This window comes from Balaenoptera borealis (genome assembly GCF_965194805.1).
Source record: "Balaenoptera borealis genome assembly, chromosome: 20".
Taxonomy (NCBI): domain Eukaryota; kingdom Metazoa; phylum Chordata; class Mammalia; order Artiodactyla; family Balaenopteridae; genus Balaenoptera; species Balaenoptera borealis.
Genome location: NC_138879.1, coordinates 50,190,981 through 50,218,715, shown reverse-complemented (window position 1 = coordinate 50,218,715; position 27,735 = coordinate 50,190,981). Strand labels below are relative to the sequence as shown.

The window sequence follows — 27,735 nt, the reverse complement described above, 5'->3', positions numbered from 1 at the left end:
CCTGTTCCCCGAGGAATCGAAACAGCATCAAGCCCGGGAGAGTCCTAGTGGGAATGTGCAGAGGACACGAGGTTTCCGAACCCACGGATTTTTAACAGGTATCCACTTTTTTATTTACCGCATTCAGAGGCGCAGTGGTAGGTGGAGACACAGACTTGTGGCCTCGCTGGGTGACAGCTTATCCACGCCTGTCCTCCAGTGCAGGGCAAGAGGCCAGAGGGCCGCTCCCACACGCCTCCCCCTGCTGAGGGTCCGCAGAGAGCACGCGGTTCTTTGCAGAAACGCGCAGAAGAAACTGGCACGTCCTGTCTTGTTCTTATGAGCAGGAAACACATTCTGACTTCCCGGTGCCTCCTCTCAGCTGTTGGCGGAGCTGATGAAGCCCCGGCCACCCAGTGACTGGGGTCAGCGCCTCAGAATTTACGAAGATAGGAGGAAAGTAGGGCTGTGATCAGACTAAGGTGTAAACAGTTACCCCAGGCAAATTGACAGTGAAAGTGCAGTTTTTCTTTTCTTTTTTTTTTTTTTATTTATTTTTGGCTGTGTTGGGTCTTCGTTTCTGTGCGAGGGCTTTCTCTAGTTGCAGCAAGCGGAGGCCACTCTTCATCGCGGTGCGCGGGCCTCTCACTATCGCGGCCTCTCTTGTTGCGGAGCACAGGCTCCAGACGCGCAGGCTCAGTAGTTGTGGCTCACGGGCCCAGTTGCTCCACGGCATGTGGGATCTTCCCGGACCAGGGCTCGAACCCGTGTCCCCTGCATTGGCAGGCAGATTCTCAACCACTGCGCCACCAGGGAAGCCCTAGTCCGCTTCTTTGATGGATACTTACCCCTTTATACAAGTGACCCAAACAGCTATTCCAGAGAGGGGACCTACAGAAAATTTGATTTGCAGTTGGAGGCCACAGAATTGTATTAGTTCACTGGATGAATATCACACATGGAGAGAAATTTGCCTGCCTTCCCTGGGTGGTGTTTAGAAAATTAATCTGATTCCTATTCCTCTACATTTGCAAAAGTACAGATTTTAAAAAACACTGTCTAGACACAGCCACACAGAAAATCTCAAATGTTCAGGTGGTGTGTAAGCCCCTTGAGAGCATACATTTTTGCTTTGTTCATTGTGTATCCCGCGTGCGTAGAACTGTGCCAGGCACAGCAGAGGCACTCACCATTGAATGATTTAAAATAAGATCTTGTTGAGGTGTGAGTCCACCTTTGTTTACAGTAAATAATTGCTTTTTAAAATATTTATTTATTTGGTTGCACCAGGTCTTAGTTGCGGCAGGCAAGCTCCTTAGTTGCGGCTTGCCAGCTCCTTAGTTGTGGTATGCTAACTCTTAGTTGTGGCATGCACGTGGGATCTAGTTCCCTGACCAGGGATCGAACCCCGGCCCCCTGCATTGGGAGCATGGAGTCCCCTGCACCACCAGGGAAGTCCCTAAATAATTGTTTCAAAGTAAAATTTGTACAGATTTTTAAAATATTTCTTAAAAGTTAATGTGCATAATAGGAAACTGAAAAACACAAGAAGCAAAAGAAGTCACCCATAATCACAGTTTACAGTTTGACGTGTCCTTCTAGGTCCCATGTATGTATCTACACAACTAAACATCCATTTTTATGTAATTAAGATTGCATAGTTATGTATCACGCTTTTTCACACATCATGAATATTCACTGTTTCAAAGTCCCAAAGCTATTCAATATATGAGTATTTTGATAACCAAGAATACACTATACCAACTCAATCAGGAAGAAAAAAATGTAATCCTGCCTCTCTTGGCGACAAACATATCATAAAAGACAAAATTGGGAACAGGCCCCTAGCTAAAGATATTGTCAGTTATGATTAAAATACTGCATTCCCTTAATGTTCAATTAAAATTGAAATATAGGGACTTCCCTGGTGGTCCAGTGGTTAAGACTCCATGCTTCTCCTGCCGGGGGCACAGGTTCAATCCCTAGTTGGGGAACTAAGATCTCCATGTGCCACGTGGCTTGGCGACACCCCCCCACAAAAAAAATGAGAGATAAAGCAACAGAGTACACAAAGTATAATGCTTCTAAGAGAATTCATTATCCAATGTATACTATTAAAATATTAGCAAGGAGATATGTTTCCATTGAATTACTCAGCAACGTATTTCTATAGTACAGCCGAGATGCACACACATCAGTGGTCAGCCTCAAAATGTAAATACGAACACATCCACACACATCCCTCCCTCTCGAACCAGCGCACAGACACAGTGCGTACTGTTCAGAAAGGTGGTTTGGCCAATCCCTCCCCCCGCAAAATAACAATATTTCATATGAATCTTAACAAAAAGATACTTACAAAATGTCTTTTTACTACCTCTAGTTTTAACATATATCAGGCGCTTCAGAACATCCACTAGATACTTCAAAAAAGTACTTAGCATTGTCAACTATTTATACAGCAGTGAGGAATAAAATGCACACACAGAACAATGGTTATGACATGGAAATGTCTCCCAAGTGTGACCAGTCTGGCACAGAAGCTTCTTTCCTTCCTCCTCAAGGTCTGCCACTCCACGTCCTCTAACCCACTGGACATACGTGGACCTGGATCACCCCTGATGTCACTTCTAGAGGTGATTTAACTATTCCATTTCAAAATGTCATTTCCAGAAAACATTTCTTTCCTATGACTTTTTAAAAAAACAAATGGGCATTGACAAGATGTGCGATTTTCTAACTCTGTTATCCGTGGGCAACCTCTTTACATCTAGAAGGCCTAGATGGGGCAAGTTTTCTTTTGAAAAGTGGTGCGGGTGGAGGGTGGTGAGTTGCGAGTAGCTTTTTCATATTATGTAGACAGGCCTTCTATAAACAGCCAGTAAATCTAACCAAAAGGTGGTGGGCACTTCCCATTGGCTAAATATGGTCTGTTATTCCACCATTTCTATCTCCTGAGATCAAGGTCTGGTAGAAACGACAACCACTGCCCTTCAACCCCTCCTCACCCGGGGCTCTGCTCACCCATTAAGGCCTTTGTCAGATGTTGTCTGGTCCAGGTGAGGCACCCGTTGTCGACCAGGGCTCCACTCACCTGCCAGGCCCATTAAGGTGTCCGGACGAGGCAAGGTCTCGTCCAGTTGGGACAGAGCGGTCACCCCACGTCCAGGATCTACACAGCTCCAAGGCCTGAGGGTGGCCAAGCTGCTGTCCAAGTAGACCCACCTTCTCGGGCCCTCAGAGTTCTTACAGCCTCCGTGGGGTTCGAGTGGCCGCTGTTCTCGCTCTGCCCCACCCAACTCCCAGAAGTGCCGCCGCTGGGCGGGGGCTTCGCCTGAGCCCCCAGCTTTGGGCCGAGAGATCAGGCAGTCAGCAGGGTCTGGTTAGGAGATGGGGGCAGGGGAGAGGTCTGGGCCCAGCCAATGGGCAGCCTGTCCCCAGCCCCCAGGTTACCTGCTGGCCGAAGGCCCGAGGACCTGGATGGAGGGCCCCACAGGAGAAGGCCATGATCCACTTCTCACCACGCTCTCTGCCCGAACTCCAAAGTAAAATGTTTTGTTTTGCCCACCTTACTGAGTAGTAAGGCAAATATGTCTTTTTTCTTTTTTAAGCCATCAATAAGAACACACGTTTATGGCACCAATACAACTGTGCAGTTATTTTAGTCAACTCTCTTGTGTACTTTTCGACCACAGGCTGGTAATATAAGGCCTTCTCAGCACAACAAACCTTACAAATCACTTTACCACCCCCTCTCACCACCACCCCAGTGTCCCCTCTTCACAGATGAGGAAAATAAGGCCCCGGGGGGCTGGGGGTCTCGCCTACCAGTCTTCAATAAGTAGCAAAACTGGAAGCAAAAGCATGTCTAACCCCAAGGCCTTTGTGCTTTGTCGGCTACAACCATTCCTAGGGAATTTATCCAATCCCCTTCCCCTCCTCCCCAGGGGAAACCTTCTAAGTCACAGCCTAACTTTGCCACTCACCTATGTAACTGATGGCCTACCTGTGACTGAGGAATTAGACAACTTTAGAGAAATACAGGTGCAAGAAGAATGACAAAGATGTTTCCTGAAGGACCATTAGTTATAGCAGAAAAGTAAAATCAACTAAAGAGTCCATTAGCTTGGGAGTGGGTGACCTAGCACTGGTAATTCTGCATCATGCAGCAATTTAAAGACGGAGGTGGGTCTTCATGTCTCCACGTGGACACCCTTCAAGACGTACTAAGCGAAAAAAAGCAAGCTGCAGGTCTCTCCTGCGAGGGTCAGGCCACAGGGCTGTCCCGTGGCTTCCCACCTCGGGCTCCTGCGGCCCCTCTGGCTCTGGGGCTCATCAAGCTCCGTGCTACGCCCCCAGCTGGCCTCCTGGCCGCCGCCTCGACCCCCCACCGCAGACAAGACCAGACACCGGGGAAAGCGATCCCTGCGGGTGGGAGCCAGTGTCCGCCTGCTTCCTTCAGGGGCCCGGACGCTGAAGACCAGGGTTTCCTTTCGTGGTGGTCGAGGAAACCGGAGAACAGCCAGTCTCATTTGAGGAGGTGGGAGTTAGAAGCGACAAGGAACAGGTGGGCCACAGGGGTCGCCGACTAGCTGCTGGCTCTGGCCCCGCCCCCAGGCTCTGATTGGCTAAAGCCAAAGCTTCGGGCCGCGCCGCTCACTTGCGGGAGCATTTCAATGAATGGACCTGGACAGCTCTTCAGCTGCCTCCTGGGAACCCCCACCTAGGTCGCCCCTGCCTAATTACCTGCCTTTCTCCAGAACTTGAACTTGACCGTGGTCTACAGGGTCTTACATGATGTGACCCCAGTCCACCTCCCTGGGCTCTTCTTGTACCACCTTCCCCTTTTCTCCAGCCACATTGGCCTTTTCTCGGTTCACTAAAAAGGCCAAATGAGATTGTTTTCCCCAGGTACTCACATGACTGCCACCTTCTTGTTGTTCACCTTTATCTCAGCTCATCCAAAAGGCCTTCTCCCATCACTCAATCTAAAGTGGCAGCCTGTCCTGTCACTGGTATCTCATCATCGTATTTCCATCACCACACTTCCCACTATCTAAAATGACTTTGTGGTTTAAGTGTACCGTCTGCCTCTGGATTGAGCTCCACGAGGACAGGAAGCTCTGTCTAATTCATCTCTAATCTCAGCCTAACACAGTCCCTGACACTGTAAATTGGAGCCCAGCAAGTATTTGATGTTACTGAACAAACAAATAACCCCACCCCACCCAACACACACACACCAATGATGTGCAATAGCTATGAGTATACCTTTGCTGACTGGCCGAAGATTCAGTGGGTTTCCCTGTGCAGGGGGCATTGCTGGAGGCATCAAGATCTATAGTAGCTTCTCTATGGAGACTGTGACAACCCAGCTACAGTTAGATGAACAAGCGAATCCTCCCGCTTCAAGGGAGTAAGTGAGAGTCTTCCTAATTTTTACATTTTTTAAAGGCTTGCCAAAATTCATAGATGAATTTGAAGTAAAAATACTTTCAGGCAACAGATCCTGGTTTCAGGATCTGAAAGCCTGAGATCCAGTTAAGCCTCGGTCACTCATTAGCCATGTGCCCTCTGGCGAGTCAATTCCTGCTTCTGTGCCCTCGTTTCTTCATTTGAGATCCTGTCAGTGAAAATGCGTTACAAATTGTAAAGCTCTTTTGCTGGATGGGAGAGCTCTTCGTAAGAGTTGGAGCCAGTGATCCCTTGCCACCTCTGCCCCAAATCACCTGGTGCACACCCCTGCCACTTCCCAGGCCTCAGTTTTCCCATCTGTACAATGAGGACGATGGATAAGTGGTTTTCAAACTGTGCTCCCTGGGGTCCCCTGGGGAACGCTACAGAGAGAGACTGTTGGTGAAGCTCTGTTCCCAGACATCCTGCTTTGGGCAAAGGAGCTCTCCCTCCAATTTTTGCTTAACCACAATTATCCCATAAGATTGTGTTTGACAAAGCACACATGTGGCCTAAGCTCAGCCAGTTAGATAACTGATCTCAGGTCTTTTCATTTGTGTGAGTGACTTCAGTATTTGGAGATGAGGATCATGGACCAGTTTGGCCCTTCCAAGAGACATTGCCATGCTTCTGGCTTCTTGGTCTTTTAGAACAGATTTTGTCAATCAGGACACTCTTCCGAACCACAGAACACAGAAAATGATTGAGTGACAATTTCCCGCATCTTTCCAAAAGCCTTTGCCTTTTCTCTTTCTTCCTGCCTGGACCCAGACTCTAGACCTAAACCATGGGGATGTTGGAGCTACACTAGGATGGTATGGTAAGGAGCCTGTGCTTTGAGGACTTTTCAACCTGTTGTATTAGCCCCAGACTGTATATCTTTATTTTTTAAATGGAATTATAATTTACATACAATACTTGTTTCAGGTGTACAACATAGTGATTCAATATTTTTATGTTTTATGAAATGATCACCATAAGTCTGGTTACCATATGTCAACACACAGAGTTGTTACAGTATTATTGACTATATTCCCTATGCTGTGCATTACATCCCAATGAATTATTTATTTATTTATTTATTTGGCTGCATTGGGTCTTAGTTGCTGCATGTGGGCTTTCTCTAGTTGCAACTAGCGGGGGCTACTTTTCGTTGCGGTGCGTGGGCTTCTCATTGCAGTGACTTCTCTTGTTGCGGAGCACAGGATCTAGGCGCGCAGGCTTCAGTAGTTGTGGCTTGCAGGCTTCAGTAGTTGTGGCTCACGGGCTGTAGAGCGCAGGCTCAGTAGTTGTGGCGCACGGGCTTAGTTGCTCCGCAGCATGTGGGATCTTCCCAGACCAGGGCTCGAACCTGTGTCCCCTGCATTGGCAGGCAGATTCTCAACCACTGCGCCACCAGGGAAACCCCTGAATTATTTATTTATAGCTGGAAGTTTGTACCTCTTAATCCCCTTCACCTATTTTGTCCATTCCCCCACTCTCCTCCTCTCTGGCAATCACCCATTTATTCTCTGTATTTATGAGTGTTTCTGTTTTGTTTGTCTGGTTTTTTTTTTAGATTCCACATATAAGTGGAATCATGTAGTATTGGTTTTCTCTGTCTGACTTATTTCACTTAGTATAATACCCTCTAGGTCCATCCATGTTGTCACAAGTGGCAAGATTTCATTCTTTTTTATGGCTGAATAATATTCCATTGTATATATTTATACCACATCTTCTTAAACCAGTTGTCTGTTGATGGGCACTTGGGTTTTTTCTATGTCTTGGCTATTGTAAATAATGCTGCAATGAATGTAGGGGTGCATGTATCTTTTTGAATTAGTGCTTTTGTTTTCTTCTGGTAAATACCCAGAAGTGGAATTGCTGGATCATATGGTAGTTCTATTTTTAGTTCTTTAGTTTCAGTTGGGGGTGAAGAAAAGCCTCTGGAGATGGATACATAACAATGTAAGTGTACTCCGTTCCACTGAATTATACATTTTAAAATGGTTAAAATGGTAAATTTTATGTTATGTATATTTTACCACAATAAAAAATGCAAAAAAAGTACAAGTCAAAAAACTTAAAAGATTAAGGTTAAAAATGTCTCCCTTGCACCTTCCCAATCTGTTTTGGGTAGACAGCATGCAGCTGGAAAAAGTGTGCGTGAGTGGTGGCAGGGGGAGGGGAAACGTGTGCGTCTGACAAACGCCAGTTTCCATTCCCCCACTGCTCTTACACCCTGAGATCCTCTTCCTCACTCACTCACTAGGCTGCTTTTGCTTTCTCTGGAGTTGAAATGAGGAAGGGAGAGGGAGAAGGAAAGGGGCAAGAAAGGTCTTATTCTGACTAGTACTGTGTGAGCTGCCACACAATCTCCCCGGGCCTGGCATGTGTATAAAGCTGATTCTTCATCTAGTGGGGCTCTTTTGTAAGTTCTTCCCAACCCTCTAGCCCACACCATTACCCGGGTCTGTCACCTACAAGTCTCATCCTTGGTCTGGACTGGCAGGTGACCTCTCCTAGGCCCACGGGCAGGCCTAGGCTTCAGCTTCTTGCTGCTAAGTCTCAGCTGCCCTCCTGGTGGCGCTCTTGGACAGGTTTTATTACCGCTCTATGCAGGTCTTCGCTCTCCTATGGCTCACATCTGGCCCAAGGGAAACAGTCACACATCCTTTCCTTCCAACAGATTTTAGGGGAACCAGTTTCCAGTGCAGCAAACTGTCTTCACTTTACTATCAAAACCAGTGGTAGAACTAACACAACATTGTAAAGCAATTATACTCCAATAAAGATGTTAAAAAAAAAAAAAAAAGAACAGTGGTAGCCAGCAAGTCTGTCATGCATTCTATTTTAAAAATCGGATTAATTGAGGTATAATTTACTTAAAGTAAAATTCACCAATTTTAACTATATACCACCATTGACCAATACCACAATCAGCATAAAGAACATTTCCCTCGACTAAAAAGGTTCATTGTGCCCTTTGCCTCACCTCCCACCTCTGGCCTTTAGCAACCACCAATCTGATTTCTATCCTTATACGTTTGCCTTCACCAAAGGAATCATGTTTTGAGGATTTACAGATTATAAATGGAATCATACAACAAATAATCACTCAGATTGGTTTCTTTCACTTAGCATTAATGTTAAGAAACATTCATATTGTTGCATGTATTACTAGATTTTTCTTTTTATTGCTGAGTAGTGTTCATTGTATCTATACACTACAGTGTATTTATTCACCCATTGACGGAGTTGAGTTGCTTCCAAATTTTTATCATTACGAATATAGCTGCTATAAACATTTGTGTACAAGTCTTTGTGTGAATACATATTTTTATTCCTCTTAAGTTAATATCTAAGAGTGGGATTTCTGGTTCATATGGTAAGTGTATGGTTAACTTGATTTAAAAAAAAAACAACAACTACCAAATTACTTTCCAGAGTGATTGCACCATTTTGCAATCCCACCAGCAATGGATGAAAGCTCCAGTTGCTCTATATTCTTGACAACACTTAGCATTGTCAGTTTTAAAACATTTTAGCCACTCTCGGGTATGTGTATGTGGGTTTGTTGGGTTTTTTTTTTTCTAATGTGTCAGTACTTTTAATGTTGTGTACACGAAATTATAGTAAATAGATGACTATAAACAAGAAGCAGTCCTTCTGTTTTCATGAATAGCACACTGCGTTACAGGAAATTGAGTTTATATTCCACCAAGTGTGGTTCTCCCATTAGTTCACTTTGTGATGTGTCATTAAAAAATATCTTCAAATGCAATAGGCTCATCCTTATTCCTCAAATATCCAGTGAAAGGTCTGAGCTTGGAAGAAATGGAAGGTGCAGAACATGCTGCATTGCTTTGAATTCCATTTGTAATTTTAGTGGAGCAAATAGACCCCAGAGTTTCTCAGTGTAGAAAAATTCATTTTGTCTTGGTTGAGCTGGAAATTTTATTTCTGACAGTTTAAGAGGATGACTGGGAAAAAGTTCATTTTTCACACAAGAAAAAAATCTTTTCAAAGAAGATCATGGCTTTCAAAATGTCCACTTGCTGAAAGTTCAGCTGGAATACTGTCCTTTAGCTGAGATCCAAGCCCAGGTCGCCCTGCACACAGCCTCTCAGCACCATTACTGTCAGCCGGCCCCGCTGCTCACTTCCATTTCGTGTGTTTTTTTTTTTTTTAATTTATTTATTTATTTATTTATTTATGGCTGTGTTGGGTCTTCGTTTCTGCGCGAGGGCTTTCTCTAGTTGCGGCAAGCGGGGGCCACTCTTCATCGCGGTGCGCGGGCCTCTCACTATCGCGGCCTCTCTTGTTGCGGAGCAGGGGCTCCAGACGCGCAGGCTCAGTAGCTGTGGCTCACGGGTCTAGTTGCTCCGCAGCATGTGGGATCTTCCCAGACCAGGGGAAGAACATCATTGAACATCATTTTATTTGCTTATTTTCCATTCATATATCTTCTTTGGTGAAGTGTCTGTTCACATCTTTTGCCCATTAAAAGAAGTAAGCTGTTGTTATTGAGTTTTAAGAATTCCTTGTACATTCTAGATACAAGTCCTTTACTGGATAAATGTATTTTGCAAATATGGCTTGCCTTTTCATTTTTCTTAATGATATCTTTTGAAGATCAGAATTTTTTATTTTTGATAAAGTTCTATTTATCATTTTGCTTTTGTTTCCTATCTAAGTAGTACTTGCCAAGGGAGTTCCCCGGTGGCCTGGTGGTTAGGATTCCAGGCTTTCACTGCTGTGGCCCAGGTTCAATCCCTGGTTGGGGAACTGAGATCCTGCAAGCCATGCGGCACGGCCAAAAAAAAAAAAAAAAAAAAAAAAAGGATCACAAAGATTTTAGTCCTGTGTTTTTTTCTAGAAGTGTTATAGTTTTAGCTCTTATAGTTAGGTCTATGATTAATTTTGAATTAATTTGGGGGTATGGTGTGAGGTACAGATCAAGGTTCATTTTATTTTTGCTATAGGTATCCAGTTATTCCAGCACCATTTGTAGCAAAGACAATCCCTTTCACACTTTCCAGCCTTTCTTGAAAATCAGTTTGCTACGGACTTGGACTCGGGTCCTTGGACTCTTTAATCAATAGAAATTGAAAAGAGGCCAGATGAGAAATTCAGGCTTCATCAGGAGGGAGTGAAAACAGGTAACAGGTGCCCTTGCTCACTCCTGGAGGAGCCGCGAGCTGGCTCCTTAAATTGGGTAACAATAGGGGTGGGTCCATGGGTTGGGCAGGAGGTGTAGCTTAGGTGGTCCACCAACCCCCTTTGTGGTGCTGTATGCAGGGATCATGCGTAGTACCCTGCTTTTCTCCCAGCACCTCAGAAGTGGCAGTTGGTTTGTGGCCTTTTTGTATCTTATTGTTCATAATTCGCCCCAACTGCACATGCATGAACTTATTTTTAGTCCCTTATAGTTTCTTTGTATTCGGTTGCTCCAGGAGAGGAGGAGAGATTTGTCCAGCTGCAAGTGCAAGCACTCCAGTAAAGGGTCCCAGGTCCCACGTCCCAGCCTATCTCAAATTGACTCTGTGTGTGTGAGCCTATTTATGGACTTTCTATTCTGTGCCGTTGACGTCTCTGTATCCTTATACTGAGCTATCTTGATTACGGTAGCTCTCAAAATTGGGTGGTTTGAGTCCTCTAATATATTTCTTCTTTTTAAAACATTTTTTGGCTAAATTTTAGAATTATCTTAGCAATTTTCAAGAAAGAAAGCCTGCAGGAATTTTGACTGGGATAGCTGTACTCTACAGATCCATTTGGGGTGAATCGACAATAATACTGTCTTACGATTCATCAACTTGGTATATCTGTCTGTTTATTTAGAACTTCTTTAATTTATCTCAGCAATATTTTGTAATTTTCTATGTTTGGTATATATTTTGTTAAATATATTCTTAAGTGTTTTGAGTTTTCCTCTATTGTGTATGGTATTGCATTTTCTGCTATTGTAAATACTATGTAAATGAAATTTTAAAAATTCAATGTCTCACTAATATAAAGAAATACAGTTGAGTTTTGTACATTAACCTTGATCCTTTGATCCTGAGACCTTGCTAAATTCATTTAGTTGTTATAGTAGTATTTTGGTAGATTGCTTAAGATTTTCTACCCGGACAATCATGTTTTGTGAATAAAGACTTTTACTTCTTCTTATCCAATCTGTATGCCTTTTCTTTCCCTTGCCTTATTGCACTGGCTAAGACTTCCAGTACAATTTTGAATAGAAGAGGTGAGACAGATATCAGATATCTGATATTAGGGGAGAAAAAAATCAGATATCCTGATTTTTTTCTCCCCTAATCTTAGGGGGAAAGCATTCAGCCTTTTATATTAAAGTATAATGTTAGTTGTAGGCTTATCTTTTTTTTTTTTAATTAATTTATTTATTTTTTGCTGTGTTGGGTCTTCGTTTCTGTGCGAGGGCTTTCTCTAGTTGCGGAGAGCGGGGGCCACTCTTCATCGCGGTGCGCGGGCCTCTCACTGTCACGGCCTCTCTTGTTGCGGAGCACAAGCTCCAGATGCGCAGGCTTAGTAGTTGTGGCTCACGGGCTTAGTTGCTCCGCGGCACGTGGGATCTTCCCAGACCAGGGCTTGAACCCGTGTCCCCTGCATTTGCAGGCAGATTCTCAACCACTGCGCCACCAGGGAAGCCCTGTAGGCTTATCTTGACTGTCCTCTGTAAGGTTGAGGAAGTTCCTTTCCGTTCCTAGTTTGCTGAGGTATTTTTTTTTTCCCCTAAATCATTAGTGGATGTTGCATTTTGTCAAATGCTCTTTCTGCGTCTATTGAGAGGATCCTGTAGTTCTTCTTATTTGCACTGTTAATTTGGATTATATTGATTAATTTTCAAATGTTATACCAAGCTTGCATTCCTGGGATAAACCCCTTATGGTCATGATGCCTTATTTTGTTATATATTACTGAATTTGATTTGCTAAAATTCTGTTAAGGATTTTGTATCTCTGTGCATAAGGGATATTGTTCTGTAGTTTCGTTGTAATGTTCTTAGCTGGTTTTGGTATCAGGAAAAACCAGGCCAGGAGCTGGCCTCATAGAATGAGTTGGGAAGTATTTCCTCCTCTACAGATTTCTGGAAGAGTCTCTGCACAATTTTTAACTTTCTTAACTGTTTGGTAGAATTCATCTGTGAAGTCATTTGTGCCTTGAGTTTTTTGTTTTTGTTTTTTTTTAGGAAAGGTTAGCTATTCTTTTTGAGTGAACTTTGATAGCCTGTGTCTTTCAAGGAATTTATACAATTTATACAAGTTTATTGGCATGAAGTAGTTCATAATATTCCCTTATTATCCTTTTGATGTCTGTAGGATCTGTAGAAATGTCCTCTTTTCATTCCTGATAATTTGTGTCTTCCCTCCTTTTCCTTTTTCCTGATCAATCTGCCTATAATCCCCCACCCTATTTTATAGGTAATTTCAAAGAATCAGCTTTGAATTCATTTCTGGCGTAACTCACTTTATTGTTGTTCTGTTTTCTACTTAATTAAATTCTGCTTGTTATATTATTTTCTTCTGTTTATTTCACACTTTACTTGTTCCCATTTATCGTCCTTTTGTGACTTCTTTGGATCAATCAAATATTACTTATGATTCCATTTTATCCCCTTTGTTAGTTTATTGGCTATAGCTTATTGTTACTGGTTGGTTTCAGGTTTATAGGTTACGGTGATGTTATACCATCTCATGTATAGCATAAGAACCTTACAATAGTACACCCAGAGCAGTGAACTGGAGCAATTGTAGAGTTCACCTAATTTTTCCCCATCTTTCATAGATCACTGTCCTTTGTTGCCTGAAATAAAGTGTCTTGAAAACTGTTATTTTGTCTGTTCTTAGATTGTTTCAGTAAGAGGGTAAATCCAATCCTCATTATTCCATCTTGGTTAGAAGTCGAATCTTTTCGGTAACTTTTAAGATTTTCTTTTTATCATTGGTGTTAGCAATCTGATCACGATGTGCCTTGGTGTGGTTTTCTTTGTTTCTTTGCTTGGGTTTCGTTGAGATTCTTGGATCTATGGGTTTATAGTCTTCATCTAATTTGGAAAATTTTAAGCCACGATTTATTCAAATATTTGTTCTGGGGACTTCCCTGGTGGTCCAGTGGCTAAGACTCCACACTCCCAATGCAGGGGGCCTGGGTTCAATCGCTGGTCAGGGAACTAGATCCCACATGCCGCAACTAAGAATTCACATACCACAACTAAAGATCCCACCTGCCACAACTAAAAGATCCCACATGCCGCAACTAAGACCTGGCGCAGCCAAATAAATAAACAAACAAATACTTTGTTCTGTTCCCCCATTTTCTCCTCTTCTTCTGGGATTCCAATTTGTAATTGGAATATATTAGATTGCTTGATATTGTCCTACAGCCCACCACAACTCTGCTTACTTCTTTTTCAGTGTCTTTTCTCATAGTGCTTTATCTTGGGTAGCTTATATTGCAATTTCTTCAAGGAAACTGATCTTCTCTTCTGTAATATCTCATCTGCTCTTAAGCCCATCCAGTGTATATTTCATTTTGGATATTGTGTATTTAAGCTTTAGAAGTTCCATTTTGGTCTCTTTTGTATATCTTTTACTTCTGTCCTTATCATGGCCAGATTTTCCTTGATTATATTTTAAGATTTAAAATAGCTGTTTTAGCAGAAACTAACACACCATTGTAAAGCAATTATACTCTAATAAAGATGTTTTAAAAAATAAAAATAAATAAAATAAAATAGCTGTTTTAAAGTCTTTATCTACTAATTCCATCATCTCTGTCATTTCTGAGTCTGTTTCTTATTATTCATTTTTCTCCTAGGTATGGGTCAGATTTTTCCGTTTCGTTACATATGTCTTGTAATTTTCTAATGGGTGCTGAATATTGTGAATTTTATCTTGTTGAATCTTATGTGCTGTGTTTTATTGCATTCCTTTAAAGAGTGCTGGATGTTGTTCTGGCATACGGTTAACTCACTTGTGACTCAGTTTGTCCTTTCAGGCTTCTTTTTATACTTTGTTATGGCAGGAAGCCTTTATTTTGGGACTAATTATCCCTGCTACTAATGCATGATCCTTATTCCCCTCCCCACCAGCTTTACTGAGGTATAATTGACAAATTAAATTGTAATATATTTAAAGTGTACAACATTATTTGATATACATAGACATTGTGACAGGATTCCCACAGTCAAGTTAATTAACACATCCATCACCGCACATAGTTACCTTTGTTGGGTGTGTGGGAGAAGCTTAAGATCTGCTGAGAGAGTAACTATACAATAGTGTGTTATCAGCTATAGTCACCATGCTGTGCATTAGATCCTCAGAACTCATCCATCTTACAACTGAAAGTCTGCACCCTTTTACCAACCTCTCCCCATTCCCCCCTCTCTCCAGCCCCTGGCAGCCACCACTGTGTTCTGTTTCTTTGAGTTAGACTTTTTTTTTTTTTTAACGTGTAAGTGATATCATGCAGTACTTGTCTCTCTCTGTCTGGCTTATTTCACTTAGCTTAATGCCCTCCGGGTTCATCCATGAATCTGCAAATGGCAGGATTTCCTTCTTTTCTTTTTTTAAAATAGATCTTTATTGGAGTATAATTGCTTCACAATACTGTGTTAGTTTCTGTTGCGCAACAAAGCGAATCAGCCATATGCATACACATGTCCCCATATCCCCTCCCTCTTGAGCCTCCCTCCCATCCTCCCTATCCCGTCCCTCTAGGTACTGAATAATATTCCATCGTGTGCGTGTGTGTGCACGCACATATGTGTGTGTGTGTAATTTTCTTTATCCATTCATCTGTCAACAGACACCTAGGTTCTTTCTATATCTTTGCTATCGTGAATAATGCTGCAACGAACATGGGAGTACAGTTGTCTCTTAGAGACAGTGATTTCATTTCCTTTGGGTATGAATCTCCCAGAAGTGAGATTGCTCGATCATATAGTAGTTCTATTTTTAATTTTTTGAGGAACCCCTGTACTGTTTTCCATAGTGACTGTACCAGTTTACATTCCCACCAACAGAGTGCTAGAATTCACTTTTCTCAACATCCTCATCAACATTGGTTATCTCATGTCTTTTTTTTTTTTTTTAATGGCTGCATTGGGTCTTTGTTGCTGTGCCTGGGCTTTTCTCTAGTTGCGGTGAGCAGGGGCTACTCTTTGTTGCAGTGTGCGGGCTTCTCATTGCGGTGGCTTCTCTTGTTGTGGAACATGGGCTTTAGGCGTGCGGGCTTCAGTAGTTGTGGCTCGCGGGCTCTAGAACACAGGCTCACTAGTTGTGGCGCATGGACTTAGTTGTTTCGCGGCATGTGGGATCTTCCTGCACCAGGGCTCGAACCCGTGTCCCCTGCATTGGCAGGCGGATTCTTTTTTTTTTTTTTCACACACACACACTGTATTTTATTTTTACAAGAGATAAATAGACTGACACCAAGCATTGTAAATGGATGACCACAACAAAAGCAACAATGATTGCAATTTCCAAACACGAAACACACTCATACTATGTCATAATATAGACATTTAGTCCAGTAATCCTCCACTGTAACAGCTCCTTTACTTTGCAGTGAAAATTGATTTGTATATTCTTTGCCTCTGAGTCCTTGTGGGATGTTTTTTTTTTAATTCAAACAGAAAGTCACAAAAATTATAATCATCCTCATCAGTTCACTCAGTCCCATGTAATTAATTTTTTTTTCATCTTGATCTTTTGTTAGCACTTTCATGAGTTCATCAGTTTTCCATTAGAGTTCTGAAAATGCTTATTCATTCAGTTCAGCAGTACAATCAGTTACCAGAAACCTGTACTTGTCAGAGTCTTTTCCATGAATTCCTTGATGATGAAACCCTTTTATAGGAACATATTTGCAAAAGCATCAGAGTACATCTCTGTACTCTGAGTAGCGTCTTAACCACTGCGCCACCAGGGAAGTCCCTCATGTCTTTCTTTTTTTTTTTTTAATTTTTTGCATTTTTTAAAAAAAATTTATTTATTTATTTATTTTATTTTATTTTTGGCTGTGCTGGGTCTTCATTTCTGTGCGAGGGCTTTCTCCAGTTGCGGCAAGCGGGGGCCACTCTTCATCGCGGTGCGCGGGCCTCTCACTATCGCAGCCTCTCTTGTTGCGGAGCACAGGCTCCAGACGCACAGGCTCAGCAGTTGTGTCTCACGAGCCTAGTTGCTCTGCGGCATGTGGGATCCTCCCAGACCAGGGCTCGAACCCGTGTCCCCTGCATTAGCAGGCAGATTCTCAACCACTGTGCCACCAGGGAAGCCCCCCTCATGTCTTTTTGATAATAGACATCCTAACAGGTGTGAAATGATATCTTATTGTGGTTTTGACTTGCATTTCTCTGATAATTAGTGATGTCAAGCATCTTTTCATATCGGCCATTTGTATATCTTCTTTGGAAAAATATCTATTCAGGTCCTTTGCCCATTTTATAACTGTGTTTTTTTGCTGTTGCGTTATATGCATTCCTTATCTCCTTTGGATATCAACCCCTTATCGGATATGTGGTTTGCAAATATTTTCTCCCATTCCATGGGTTGCCTTTTCATTTTGTTGAAATGCATGACCCATCTGAAGACTCTACCCAATGCTTGGTATATTACGAGGCCTCTCCATTCTGACTGGTGGAAACAGGGACTATTCCTACCCCTGTGTGAGCCCCAGAAATGTTTGGTCTACTCCTCTATGATGGTTCTTTCCCTTGCCTTGGGTAGTTTCCTCTCTCACACAAGCACATCAGTTCTTAGCCCAATCCTCTGGGGATCCCAGTCCCCTAGCCTTAACCCAGGTGGAGGTCTGGGGCCCTGGGGGAAATGGCAGGGACCGGAGGGGAAATGGGGGGGGTGGGACAGACACTAGGAAGCCCTGTGGAGGGTTGGAGGGACTGGGGGATGGGTGGGGTTGAGGGACTGGGGGTCTGGGAAGGGATGGAGGAGCTGGCAGGAGTTTGGAGGAACTGCGTGGTGATAGGACAAATGGGAAGGGAGGTAACCAGGGCTGGCCATCTTGATAAATCACAACCCTTCCTAAAACAGACCCCTCTGGTCCCCGCTCCGTGACCACCTGCTGCAGCAGGCCCCATGCTCTGGCTGGGTCTGTGTGGTGGCAGCTGCTAGGACCCTCCGCTGGCTGGACCTGGAGCTCCCTGGCTGCCAGGATGGACCCTGCCCCGACCCTGGGGTCAGCATGCTCTCATCCTGCTTGGAAATGAAAGAGAGCCTGGGGGACCCTGCCTTTCCTCCTCCCTGGGTCCGGGGGTGGCTGGAGGTGGCATTAAACCATGTTTGTGTTTTACTCATAGCTGGTCAACCAAGGGTCTCAGTGTAAGGGCTCTTCTGGCAAGTGGGAAATAATGGAAAATAAATAGAGATGCTCTGGTCCCACATGGGGAACTAGAAAATGAGTCTCTAAGCAGAGGCACCAAACGGGGAGTGGGGGGACCTGGAGGGACGCTGGGAAATGGGAGGAAGTTGGTGGGGTTCAGGGCTGGGGGTATAAAAAGACTGAGTGTCTGGGAGGGTTAGGAGGGGACTAGGGGAGCTATGAAATAGAACTGGGGATGATTTGGGGATTTGAGTTGCTAGGGAGAGACTGGGAATGGAAGGAACTAAGGAGGTGAGAGGAGCTGAGATTCCAAAAGGGGTGGGGGACGTAGGAGGGAAGAGGTGAATTGGGAGAGCCTGGGAGAGGCCAGGAAGGCTGGGGGGTCACTGGAAGGATGTTAGGGCCTGGAAGAACCGTCAGTGACGTTCAGGGGCTGGGAGGCGCTAGAGGCTCTGGGAAGAAGACAGAGGTGATATGAAGACGTGGGGTGAGGCGTGGGAGGGATGGCCGCAGGGGGCCGGGGAGAAAGTGGGAGCTACAGGGCAACACGGGCGGGGCTGAGAGACTCTCCTTCACCCAGAGGTTAAAACTGCCTGCTGTGATTAATAGATTTCTCAACTTCTCCTTGTAGAGCTACCAGTTTTGGCATTCCCCACTTCAGGGCTGAGTTGGGTACACGCCTAACTGCAATCCCCACCTTCACGCTGGCCCTGTTGAAATCCACCTTCCACGTGGCAGTAAAAGAGACCAGGTCCTCCCCTTACTTGACACCTTCCAGAGCTCCCACCCCTGCACCACTGCCCTCAAGGCCACCCCTCATATGCACCCTCCCCTCACACGGCCCCGCCCCCTCACCGCTGCCTCCCTCTCTGTCCTCAAGCCTCTGCGCATCTTTCTGCTGCCCACCAGCCTCACCGTCCTCAAAGCATTTTAACGCTCCAAACTGGATCCAGGCTCGGGCTTCTTTGCCCCTGCTGCTGCTTCTGCCTGGAATGTTCTTTCCTATACAGGTCTTAGCTACCATCTTACTTTTCAGACCTCAACACAAATTTTACCTTCTTTGGACAGGACTTTTCAGACCCTCCTGGATAAAACAGCCCCCAGCTCACTACAGTCGCTCATGGACCACAGGGTTCATCTTCCTCATGGCACTGACCAGCACCCGCTGTCCCGTGACTGTGCCGTTTGTGTGCATATTGCGTGCCTCCACTAGAATATAAGCCTCTGGAGGGCAGACTGCTGTCTTGTTCACTGCTGTATTCCCCACGCCTGGAGCCATACCTAGAAGACGGTGAGGTTTCAATAAGTGACCGTTGGTTGACTATGGATGGACACATGCGTTCACACTCATGTTCATAGCAGCATTATTCACAGTAGCCATGGGGCAGAAGCGGCCCAAGTGTCCATGCATGGAGAAGGGATAAACAAAATATGGTGTGCGCACAGTGGGACATTATCTGGCCTTAAAAAGGAAGGACATTCTGACATACACTGTCAGAATTTGGATGAACCTTGAGGACATTATGCTAAGTGAAATATGCCAGTCACAAAAAGACAAATACTGTATGATTCCACTTTTATAAGGTACTTAGAGCAATCAGATTCTGAGACAGAAAATAGAATGGTGGTTTCCAGAGGCTAGAGGGAGGGGGACATGGGGATTTATTGTTTAATGGGTACAGAGTTTCGGTTTTGCAAGAGGAAAGAGTTTGAAGATGGATGGTGGTGGTGATTGCACAACAGTGTGAATGTCCTTAACACCACTGAACTGTACACTTAGAAATGGTTAAGGTGGTAAATTTTATGTTATGTGTTTTGTACCACAGTAAAACAAGAACATGATTGATGCACTCATGACTGCTGAATCCTGTTAGCGGATTGTTCATTTTATTAGTATGAAATATCCACCTTAATCTTTTTAAAAAATATTTATTTATTTATTTATTTAGTTATGGCTGTGTTGGATCTTCGTTTCTGTGCGAGGGCTTTCTCTAGTTGCGGCGAGCGGGGGCCACTCTTCATCGCGGTGCGCGGGCCTCTCACTATCACGGCCTCTCTTGTTGCGGAGCACAGGCTCCAGATGTGCAGGCTCAGTAGTTGTGGCTCACGGACCCAGTTGCTCCGCGGCATGTGGGATCCTCCCAGACCAGGGCTCGAACCCGTGTCCCCTGCATTGGCAGGCAGATTCTCAACCACTGCGCCACCAGGGAAGCCCCACCTTAATCTTAATGCCTTTTGTTCTGAATTCTATGTTGCCTGACCTCACTATTGCCACAACAGCTTTCCTCTTTCTTTTGTTCTTGCCTGAGAAGGATATTTTTGTCCATCCTTCCTATGTCAGTATTTCCATATTATAGTTGCTTTTTAGGTGTGTCTCTTGTTAGTAGAATATGATTGGATTTTATCCATTCTGAAAGGCTTCGTTTTCTTAATAGGTAAATTTAAGTCACTTAAATGCATTGTGATGGGTATATTTGGACTTATTTTGACATCTTATTTTGTATCTTCTATTTATCATGTTGTTTTCCTTTTTTTTTTTTTCTAATTTTAGTTTTTATTTCCATTAGTTATACATGCACATAAAGAATGAGGTCATTTCCTTCAATGTTTGTTTAGAAAAAGATGTTTGTTGGGTTACGGGGTTTTTTTTTTGGCAATCACTTTCTTATTTCCTCTGGAGTTGATTTTTAAAATATTTACTCCTACACAGTAGAAATCTTTCATTTTATAAAGTCCACAATATTACTTTTTTCTTTTGTGGATTGGCTTTTTGTGTTGTATATTAAAATTCAAAGCTCCTGATCTACAGACCAAACCCAAGGTCATGTAGATTTTCTGTTTATCTCTATAATTTTGATAGTTTCACATTTTAAATGTCTGTTAATGAATTTGAGTGAATTTGGTGTAAAAAATAAAGGAAAATATTTACTCCTGTATTTCTAAAGGACATGTTTGTGTTACTTCTTCCTGATTATTAAACTATCTTGTAGCTTCATCCTGTCCTCCATATTTTGCTCTGCCATGCAATGGAATATCATTCAGCCATGAAAAGGAATGAAGGACCACAATGCATGTTTCATGGTTGAACCTTGGAAACATGCCAAATGGAAGAAGCCAGTCTCATAAGACCACGTGTTATATGATTCCATGTATATGAAATGTACAGAATGGGCAAATCCATAGCGACAGAAAGTAGGTTAGTGGTGGAATTGGGGAATGGCTGCTAGTGGGTACAGGATTTCTGCTTGGAGTGATGAAAATGTTTTGGAATTAGATAGCGGTGATGGTTGCACACCTTTGTGGATATATGAAAAACCACTGACTTTACATCTGCAAAATTTACTTAATGGATGTAAACTATCTCAGAAAAAAGGAGTCTGCATCTCTATGATCCTTCTGAAGAAGACAAGAACCTTAGTGTCTTAGCTCCGAGTCCTACTGAAAGCAAAACTTGTGATAAAGACTCTTGCGTTTAGAAAGTTGATCTGGAAATCGTGGCAGGAAGCTGGAGAGAGAGACCGGGAGAGTGAGAGATGGAGAAAAAAACACTATGAGTGTGATACTGAGGTCTCTGCTGTGGGCAATTTGGGCTCAGTTCCAGTGGGGACCTTCTGAGGAGCCTTTAGAAAGCCTCTCAAAATTGTCCACGTGAAGAGCTAGTGGGAGAAGCATTTATCCGTCAGCTCCCATGCCCCCTGGTTGAGGGCCGCCTCTGGAGTCGTTAACTCCAGAAGTCCTGGAGCAAAAACTGAGCCTGTCATCCAGAGCCCCCCGGGAAGAGTTGGTTGCAGCTTTAGCTGAAATCAGAGGAGAGGCAGGGAGGATGTGAGTTAGGACACCAGCAGCATCTGATACATGGAAATCTTTTTTTTTTTTTTAATTGAAGTATTGTTTATTTACAATGGTGTGTTAGTTTCAGGTGCACAGCAAAGTGATTCAGTTGTGTATATATATAAATTTTCAGATTGTTTTCCCTTATAGATTATTACAAAATATTGAGTATGGTTCCCTGTGCTATATAGTAGGTCCTTGTTGGTTATCTATTTTATGTTTAGTAGCATGTATATGTTAATCCCAACCTCCTAATTTATCCCTTCCCCACCTTTCCCCTTTGGTAACCATAAGTTTGTTTTCTGTGTCTGTGGGTCTATTTCTGTTTTGTAAATAAGTTCATTTGGGATATATGATACTCATGACTGCTCTCCATACTCTTCCCTTCCAACTCCCATGTTCTTGTGATCTGAAATTTTAGGACCAGAAACTAAACATAATAACATTAATGATAGTTATTTAGATTTGCCAGTATATTTAGCTGATTTATTTGCTCACTTTTTCTTATTCCAACCCACTGCTTCTTTCCAAGTTCATTTTTCCTTTTAAGTGATGTCTGAAAATGTACTTAATCTGCCATTACTCTTAAACGATAGTATTGCCGTGTTCACAACTCTAGGTTCACCTTTGTTATCCTTTACTCCTTTGAAAATATTTTATCGTCTTCTGGCTTCTAGTACTGTTGATGAAGACTCTGATGTCATATTCTTATTCCTTGTTTTCTGGTACTAGGATTTTTTTGTCTTGATCCTTGATGTTCTGAAGTTTTACTCAAATGTGAAACTAGTATAGATTTTTTTGTTTTTTGTTCACTGTGCTTAGGATGTGCTGAGATTTTTCCCAGTCTAAGGATTTATGGATTTTTTTTTTTTTTTCATTTCTGGAAAATCCTCAGCCATGACCTCTTTAGCAATTCTCTCCATCACTCTTTCTATATATCTGTTCCGGATACATCTGTTTCTATTCTCCTCGTGTCTAATTTTTTTCTTTCATATTTTCCATCTCTTGATCTTAGTCATATGTTCTTGGAGATTTCCTCAACTCGAACTTCTAATTCATTATGTCTCTCTCCAGCTCTATTCAGTTAAGATATTCAGCTCACCTTTTCAGTTTTTTATTATCTGTAATTTTAATGTCCCATGTTTGTAATGGATTCTGTCATCTGTCCTACTCTTATTTCACGACCTCCTTTTGTTGTTTTGTGGTTGCTGTTCCTTTGGTTTCTTTGAGGACCTTAAAGATACCTACTTTAAAGGCTTTGCAAACTGCTCTAAAACTTTGTTTTCCCAGCTATCAGTTCTTCCATTTGCCAAGTTTGTTGGCTTCCTCAGTGCTCTGTGATTCTTGGTTGTGAGGTTATCTGGAGGTTCTGCAAAACCCAAGGCCATCTGCTAGTGGCCTCAGCTTGGTCTGTATCTGGCTGGGCTCCAGACCAGGGTTTTCTCAGAAGTGTCCGCTGTGGGCCTCCAACCTCATGTGGATGACACATTTCTGGGACAGTCCCTTTAAGCCTAGTGGCTCTGCTGAGGGCCCAACCACAGGTATGTGGCTTTGGTTTTTGCCACGACCTTGAAGGGTGGACAGAGCTGCTCTGGTTTATCATCACAACTGTCACCGCAGATCCTGACACCAGCCAGGCTCAGGTCCCAGCCTGGCTTAGCGTTTACACCATGGCCCACACCCTGCAAGTTCAGCCCTGCTCTCTTCCCAGCCCCTGGGGACTGCCAGCTTCAGCCCCTTCTCTCCCTGCGGCCTCCTGTCTTCTTTCTTTTACCGAGTAGTCTCCGTTTCTTGTCTACAGACACGTCCCCCTCATTAATTTTTAACAATCTCACGTCTACGTGTCTGGAGCAGAAGGAGATGGTTTCAACCGTCTTCAACCAGAAGCAATGCGACTTCTCCACATGTCATACAGCTGCTGTTAATGACATGTGGTTCCACAAGCAGATCTGTAGAAATGCACACACCCAGAGCTGTATGTTTTTCCTGTACTTGAATTAACAACTACTCACGTCAAGATTGTTTGGACCTGCTGGTGACCAGGGTCTGGCTCAGCCTGGGGCAATAGGATAAAGGTGAAAGCAACATGTAATTTTTATTGAGAGTCAAGTTTGAAGCATGCATGCATATTTATTAATTTTGTTAATTTTATGTAACAGATAGGTAGACAGATAGATAGGGTGCTTACTATGTGCCAGACATAGGGCGTTTGTTTGTAAGGGCCTTACAGACATGAATTAATTTAATGCTTATTAACAATCCCAGGACACAGATACTATTATTATAATCCCCATTTTACAGATAAGAAAACTGAGGTCCAAAGATGAGTGAGCCATGACTGAGATGCAGAGTCCTGTGCTCTGAGCCACTCCCCTATGCTGTGTGTGTGTGTGTGTGTGTGTGTGTGTAACACCAGCTTGCACATGGGAGTGGGGACTATGAAGTCCCCACTGTGGCTGTGGTATGACTTTCCACAGCTAGGCGTGGAATGAGGAAGAAGGACAGAGGAGTGGCAGACTCAGGGATCTGGCCCACTGACACGGGCCTCCCGCCCCAGACCAGCTCTGCCCACTTCTTCTCTGTCTGCTCATGTGGCCATGGGGCTGACCTAGGTCTGTATCAGACACAGCAGCTGAGGGTACCAGGGAGGCCTAGCTGCAGCAGGGGCACTGGGTTCTGTTCTCTCCCATCCTCTCCCAGCCCAGTCCCAGCAGCAGGAAAAGTCTGTTCACTGCAGACCAAAGGGCTAACACACCACTCCATAGTTCCACTTCATGTCCAAGGAACAGAGAGATGGAAAAAAACACAGGAGTAAGGACTGAGGGCAGAACAAAAAATACAGAGAAACACAGAAATACGGAGAGTCTAGACAGAAAGGTGCAAAGACAGAAACAGACGCAGATGCTGGGAGACAGAGAAACATACACCTGGAGGGTGTCTGAGATGGGAGCTGCTGGGAGATGGGGTGGGGATGAGTCAGAACTGATGTGTGTGGAAGGGTGGCAGTACAGGGAGCCGAGCCCCTGAGGCCCTGAGGGGCTTGGGGTCCTTGGGGATTCTGGAACAGAAGGGCCTAGAGCCAGGGGTTCCCGACCTACCGGTGTGGCCCTTCATCCGAGAGTGGGGCTGGGGCTGGAGTAGGTGTGCAGATGCGTTTCCAGCCTCCTCCCTGGGCTGCTGACCTGGTGTCTGCGGAGCTGGGGACAAATGCCCTGCCTCTCAGTGTCCTCCTCCTGAACGGCACCAGCTGGTGCAACCCCCAACCCTGGGCCAGTGTCAGGTTCCAGGCTGTTCCCTGGGGGAACTTTGATCTGGAAAGAATGAGAATGACCGAGCTGGCTGCTGCCCAGGGCTGAGCAGTGTCACTGAGACCTGGCCTGGGCTGTCCCTGTCACCTTCCTGCCCACTGGGACACCAGGCAGTCCCTCCAGGGCTCGGGAGACACAGAAGGGATCTTTTCTGCTTTCCTTCCCCGCTGGTTCTCTCCATCTCCATTTGCTGTTCCATCACTAGTTCCTGCGCTCATGTATCCAGTGGCCCTCCCTGTCACTCACTCATTCAATAGGCCTTGGCTGTGGAGCTGCGGGCTGGGCGATGGGGCAGAGGGCTGAGTGAGGTGGGGCGCTGCCCTTTCAGGAGCCCCAAACCGAGATCACTGCTCAAGAGAGACACAAGCCACACATTGGAGGAGGGAGCCAGGGCGGGAGAGGAGGGATGTATTCCAGTGGACAGGGTGGGGCGGGAAGGGGAGACGGGGAGTGCTGCAGGCTTCATCAGGGATGGCTTCCCAGAGGAGGTGGCGTTTAAACTGGGCTCTGAAGGTCTAAAGAAGGAGCGGGGAGGTTGTCAGACAGGATGACAAGTGGAAAGGATGCTTCAGGCAGCGGAACCAGTGCAGCCACAATGGCAGAAATGTGAGAGTTTGTGCATTTTGCTGGGAGGGCCTTGAATGGCACCCTAAGCCATTCACTTGTTGGTGGAGCAGATCCATGGGTCAGAGGGACAGTTTTGTTAGAGAAAGGAGACTCTGGGGGCTTCCAAGGGAGGTGGCAGCCTGGTGGGCCCTCGTGTTGGCCTCTGCACTCCAGGCCTTCCCAAGGATGGGCTCGTGCCCTTGTACACCTCGCTTATCCGCCCCAGCCCCAAGGAGTCTCCAGGACACTTCTGAGGAAGCCCAGCTTGTCTGTGGACTGCAAAGGACTCCAGAGGGGCCCTGGCCCAGGTCCTAGCCCAGCCTCCTGCCGTGGCCTGGCCTCCCCAGCGCCCCTGCTCACTCTGAGTGACATGGCCTTTTGCTGGGCTGAAAGCGGACCCTGCCCAGCCTGGGGAAGGCCCAGCGAGCTCTAGCCGTGGAGCTCTGGCTCCCCTTCTCCTGGAGGCCACTGAGCCAGGCCCTATAAATAGCCCGGGGAGGGGGAGGGGTAGGAGGAGCGGGCCAGGCAGCGGGGGAGGGGCAGGCTTTGGGCGGGCAGTTGTGGAGACGCGGGGAGAAGGGAGAAGAAGCCCAGAGTTCGAGGCCCGGTCCTGTCCCTGACAACGACTGCTCGCCCCTCTGGGCCTCAGGGTCCTCTGGGCCGGGGCAGCCAGCCTGGCCGAGCACAGAGCGTGCACAGGCAGGGACCGTTGTTCTAAGGGGACAGGAGAGACCCCTCCTCCTTCCTGGGTGGCTTTTCAGAGGCTCAAGGGGCAGGATATTAGCTGTGACGGGCCCCAGGCTGGGCCTGTCCTGCCCCACGGACCACTTCCCCAGTCCCCGGTGGTGCAGGACAAGCTCTGGTGCGGTGCCGGCTCTTCCAGGACCTCGGTTTCCCCTCTTGGCGCTGCAGATCCCAGGGTGGGGGCAGGGAGCTGGGGTGAGTCAGCGGAGACCTTTCCGGGCCCTGAGGGGGAGGCTCCTGGAAATGGAAAATGTGAGCCCACAGCCTTATCTGGGCTGGAAGCAGCTGTCTCCACCCCACACCCTCTGCAGCCCCTGCTTTTGCCCGGAAGAGGCAGGCGCCTCCACCCAGGCTTGTGTGCTGTTTTTTCTTTTCTCTCTGTGTAGCCTGGCTCTCAACAGACACCCGTGGGAGATGCTCCTCTGCTGGGACCAAGAGGGCCCCGTGTTGGTCCAGGAGGGCGGGAAGCTCCACCCTTTTACCCCCTTCCCCCATCAAGACCACCCTTAGAATCTTATATGCGAGTCTCTGCCGAGCACCCAGGACCCATACCTTCTAGTGACAGATTTCCAGGTCTGGTTAAAGCGGCAGCCAGAAATGGGGCACGTGACACGGGTGAGCAAACTCACACGATATACACACAAACATCTGATATACGTGAGCATATGTAGACACTCGACCTACACATATAGGCATGCACGCATCCTGCGTTGACACATGAACCGCAGGCATGCATACATGTGTGTCTAGAAACACATTCACCACTTATGAGCAAACGCATAAAAATCCCTCCTAGAACCATGGGTGCTTGAAAATGTGCCCACGCCACATACACGTGCAGGTGAGTGTGCAGGTACTGTAGACTCTGTACCTTCCACATCTTCCCTCTACACCAACGCACCCACACAGGTATTGTACACGCAAGCCTGATACGTGCACATCTGGCAGCGTGTCCCTGGGATGGGGTTTAAAGGAGGGTTTGGTAGAGGGGAGTTGGAGTGACCCAGGGGGCAGAGGTCTCTTCTGTCCTCCCTCCCAGGGGCCTCAGTTTCCAGGATCGGCCCCAGTGGCTCCGATTCAGGCAGGCAGAGCTGTGGGGCAGGGGGCAGAGCCTCTGTGCCCCTCTCCTGGGTCCTGGCTGGAGATGAGGCCCGGGGGCCCCAAGACTGGCCCACCCTGGGCTCCTGCACAACCTCTACCACGCTCCTGCTTCCCTGCTTAGCACTCCACTTGGCTCCTGAACCCAGCAACCCGTCAGGAAAAGATAAACGCAAGCCCTGTGTCCACACCCCTATGGATCTCATAACAAGGCAATGGTTTCCAGGGCAGAGGCTGGATTTCAGGATTTGGGAGGAGGAGCCGGGGATGGTATGTTTGCCAGGAGGGAGGGGTCCAGTCCTGGAGTGTATTTCTCCGTTGAGTCCTTGTCAGCCTCCTGCCTGTGGGTGCCTGCAGCTGGGGACCC

General features: G+C 45.5%; 1 protein-coding gene, 1 long non-coding RNA gene and 1 pseudogene across 3 annotated transcripts in view; 1 reads left to right on the top strand and 2 right to left on the bottom strand.

The window, feature by feature from the left end:
* The window catches only part of LOC309617830 (smoothelin-like protein 2), a 62,086-nt gene that overhangs the window by 10,719 nt on the left and 23,632 nt on the right, over positions 1-27,735 (top strand). The window lies entirely within an intron of this gene.
* LOC309617908 lies at positions 50-25,050 on the bottom strand. The gene is made up of 3 exons (XR_014238184.1): positions 24,711-25,050; positions 18,837-19,062; positions 50-6,793 (listed from the first exon to the last, which is right to left on the bottom strand). It is a non-coding gene; the product is annotated as an uncharacterized lncRNA (long non-coding RNA).
* Positions 6,781-18,805, bottom strand: LOC309619351 (proteasome maturation protein pseudogene; annotated as a pseudogene). The gene is made up of 2 exons: positions 18,697-18,805; positions 6,781-9,569 (listed from the first exon to the last, which is right to left on the bottom strand). The product of its transcript is annotated as a proteasome maturation protein pseudogene (transcript).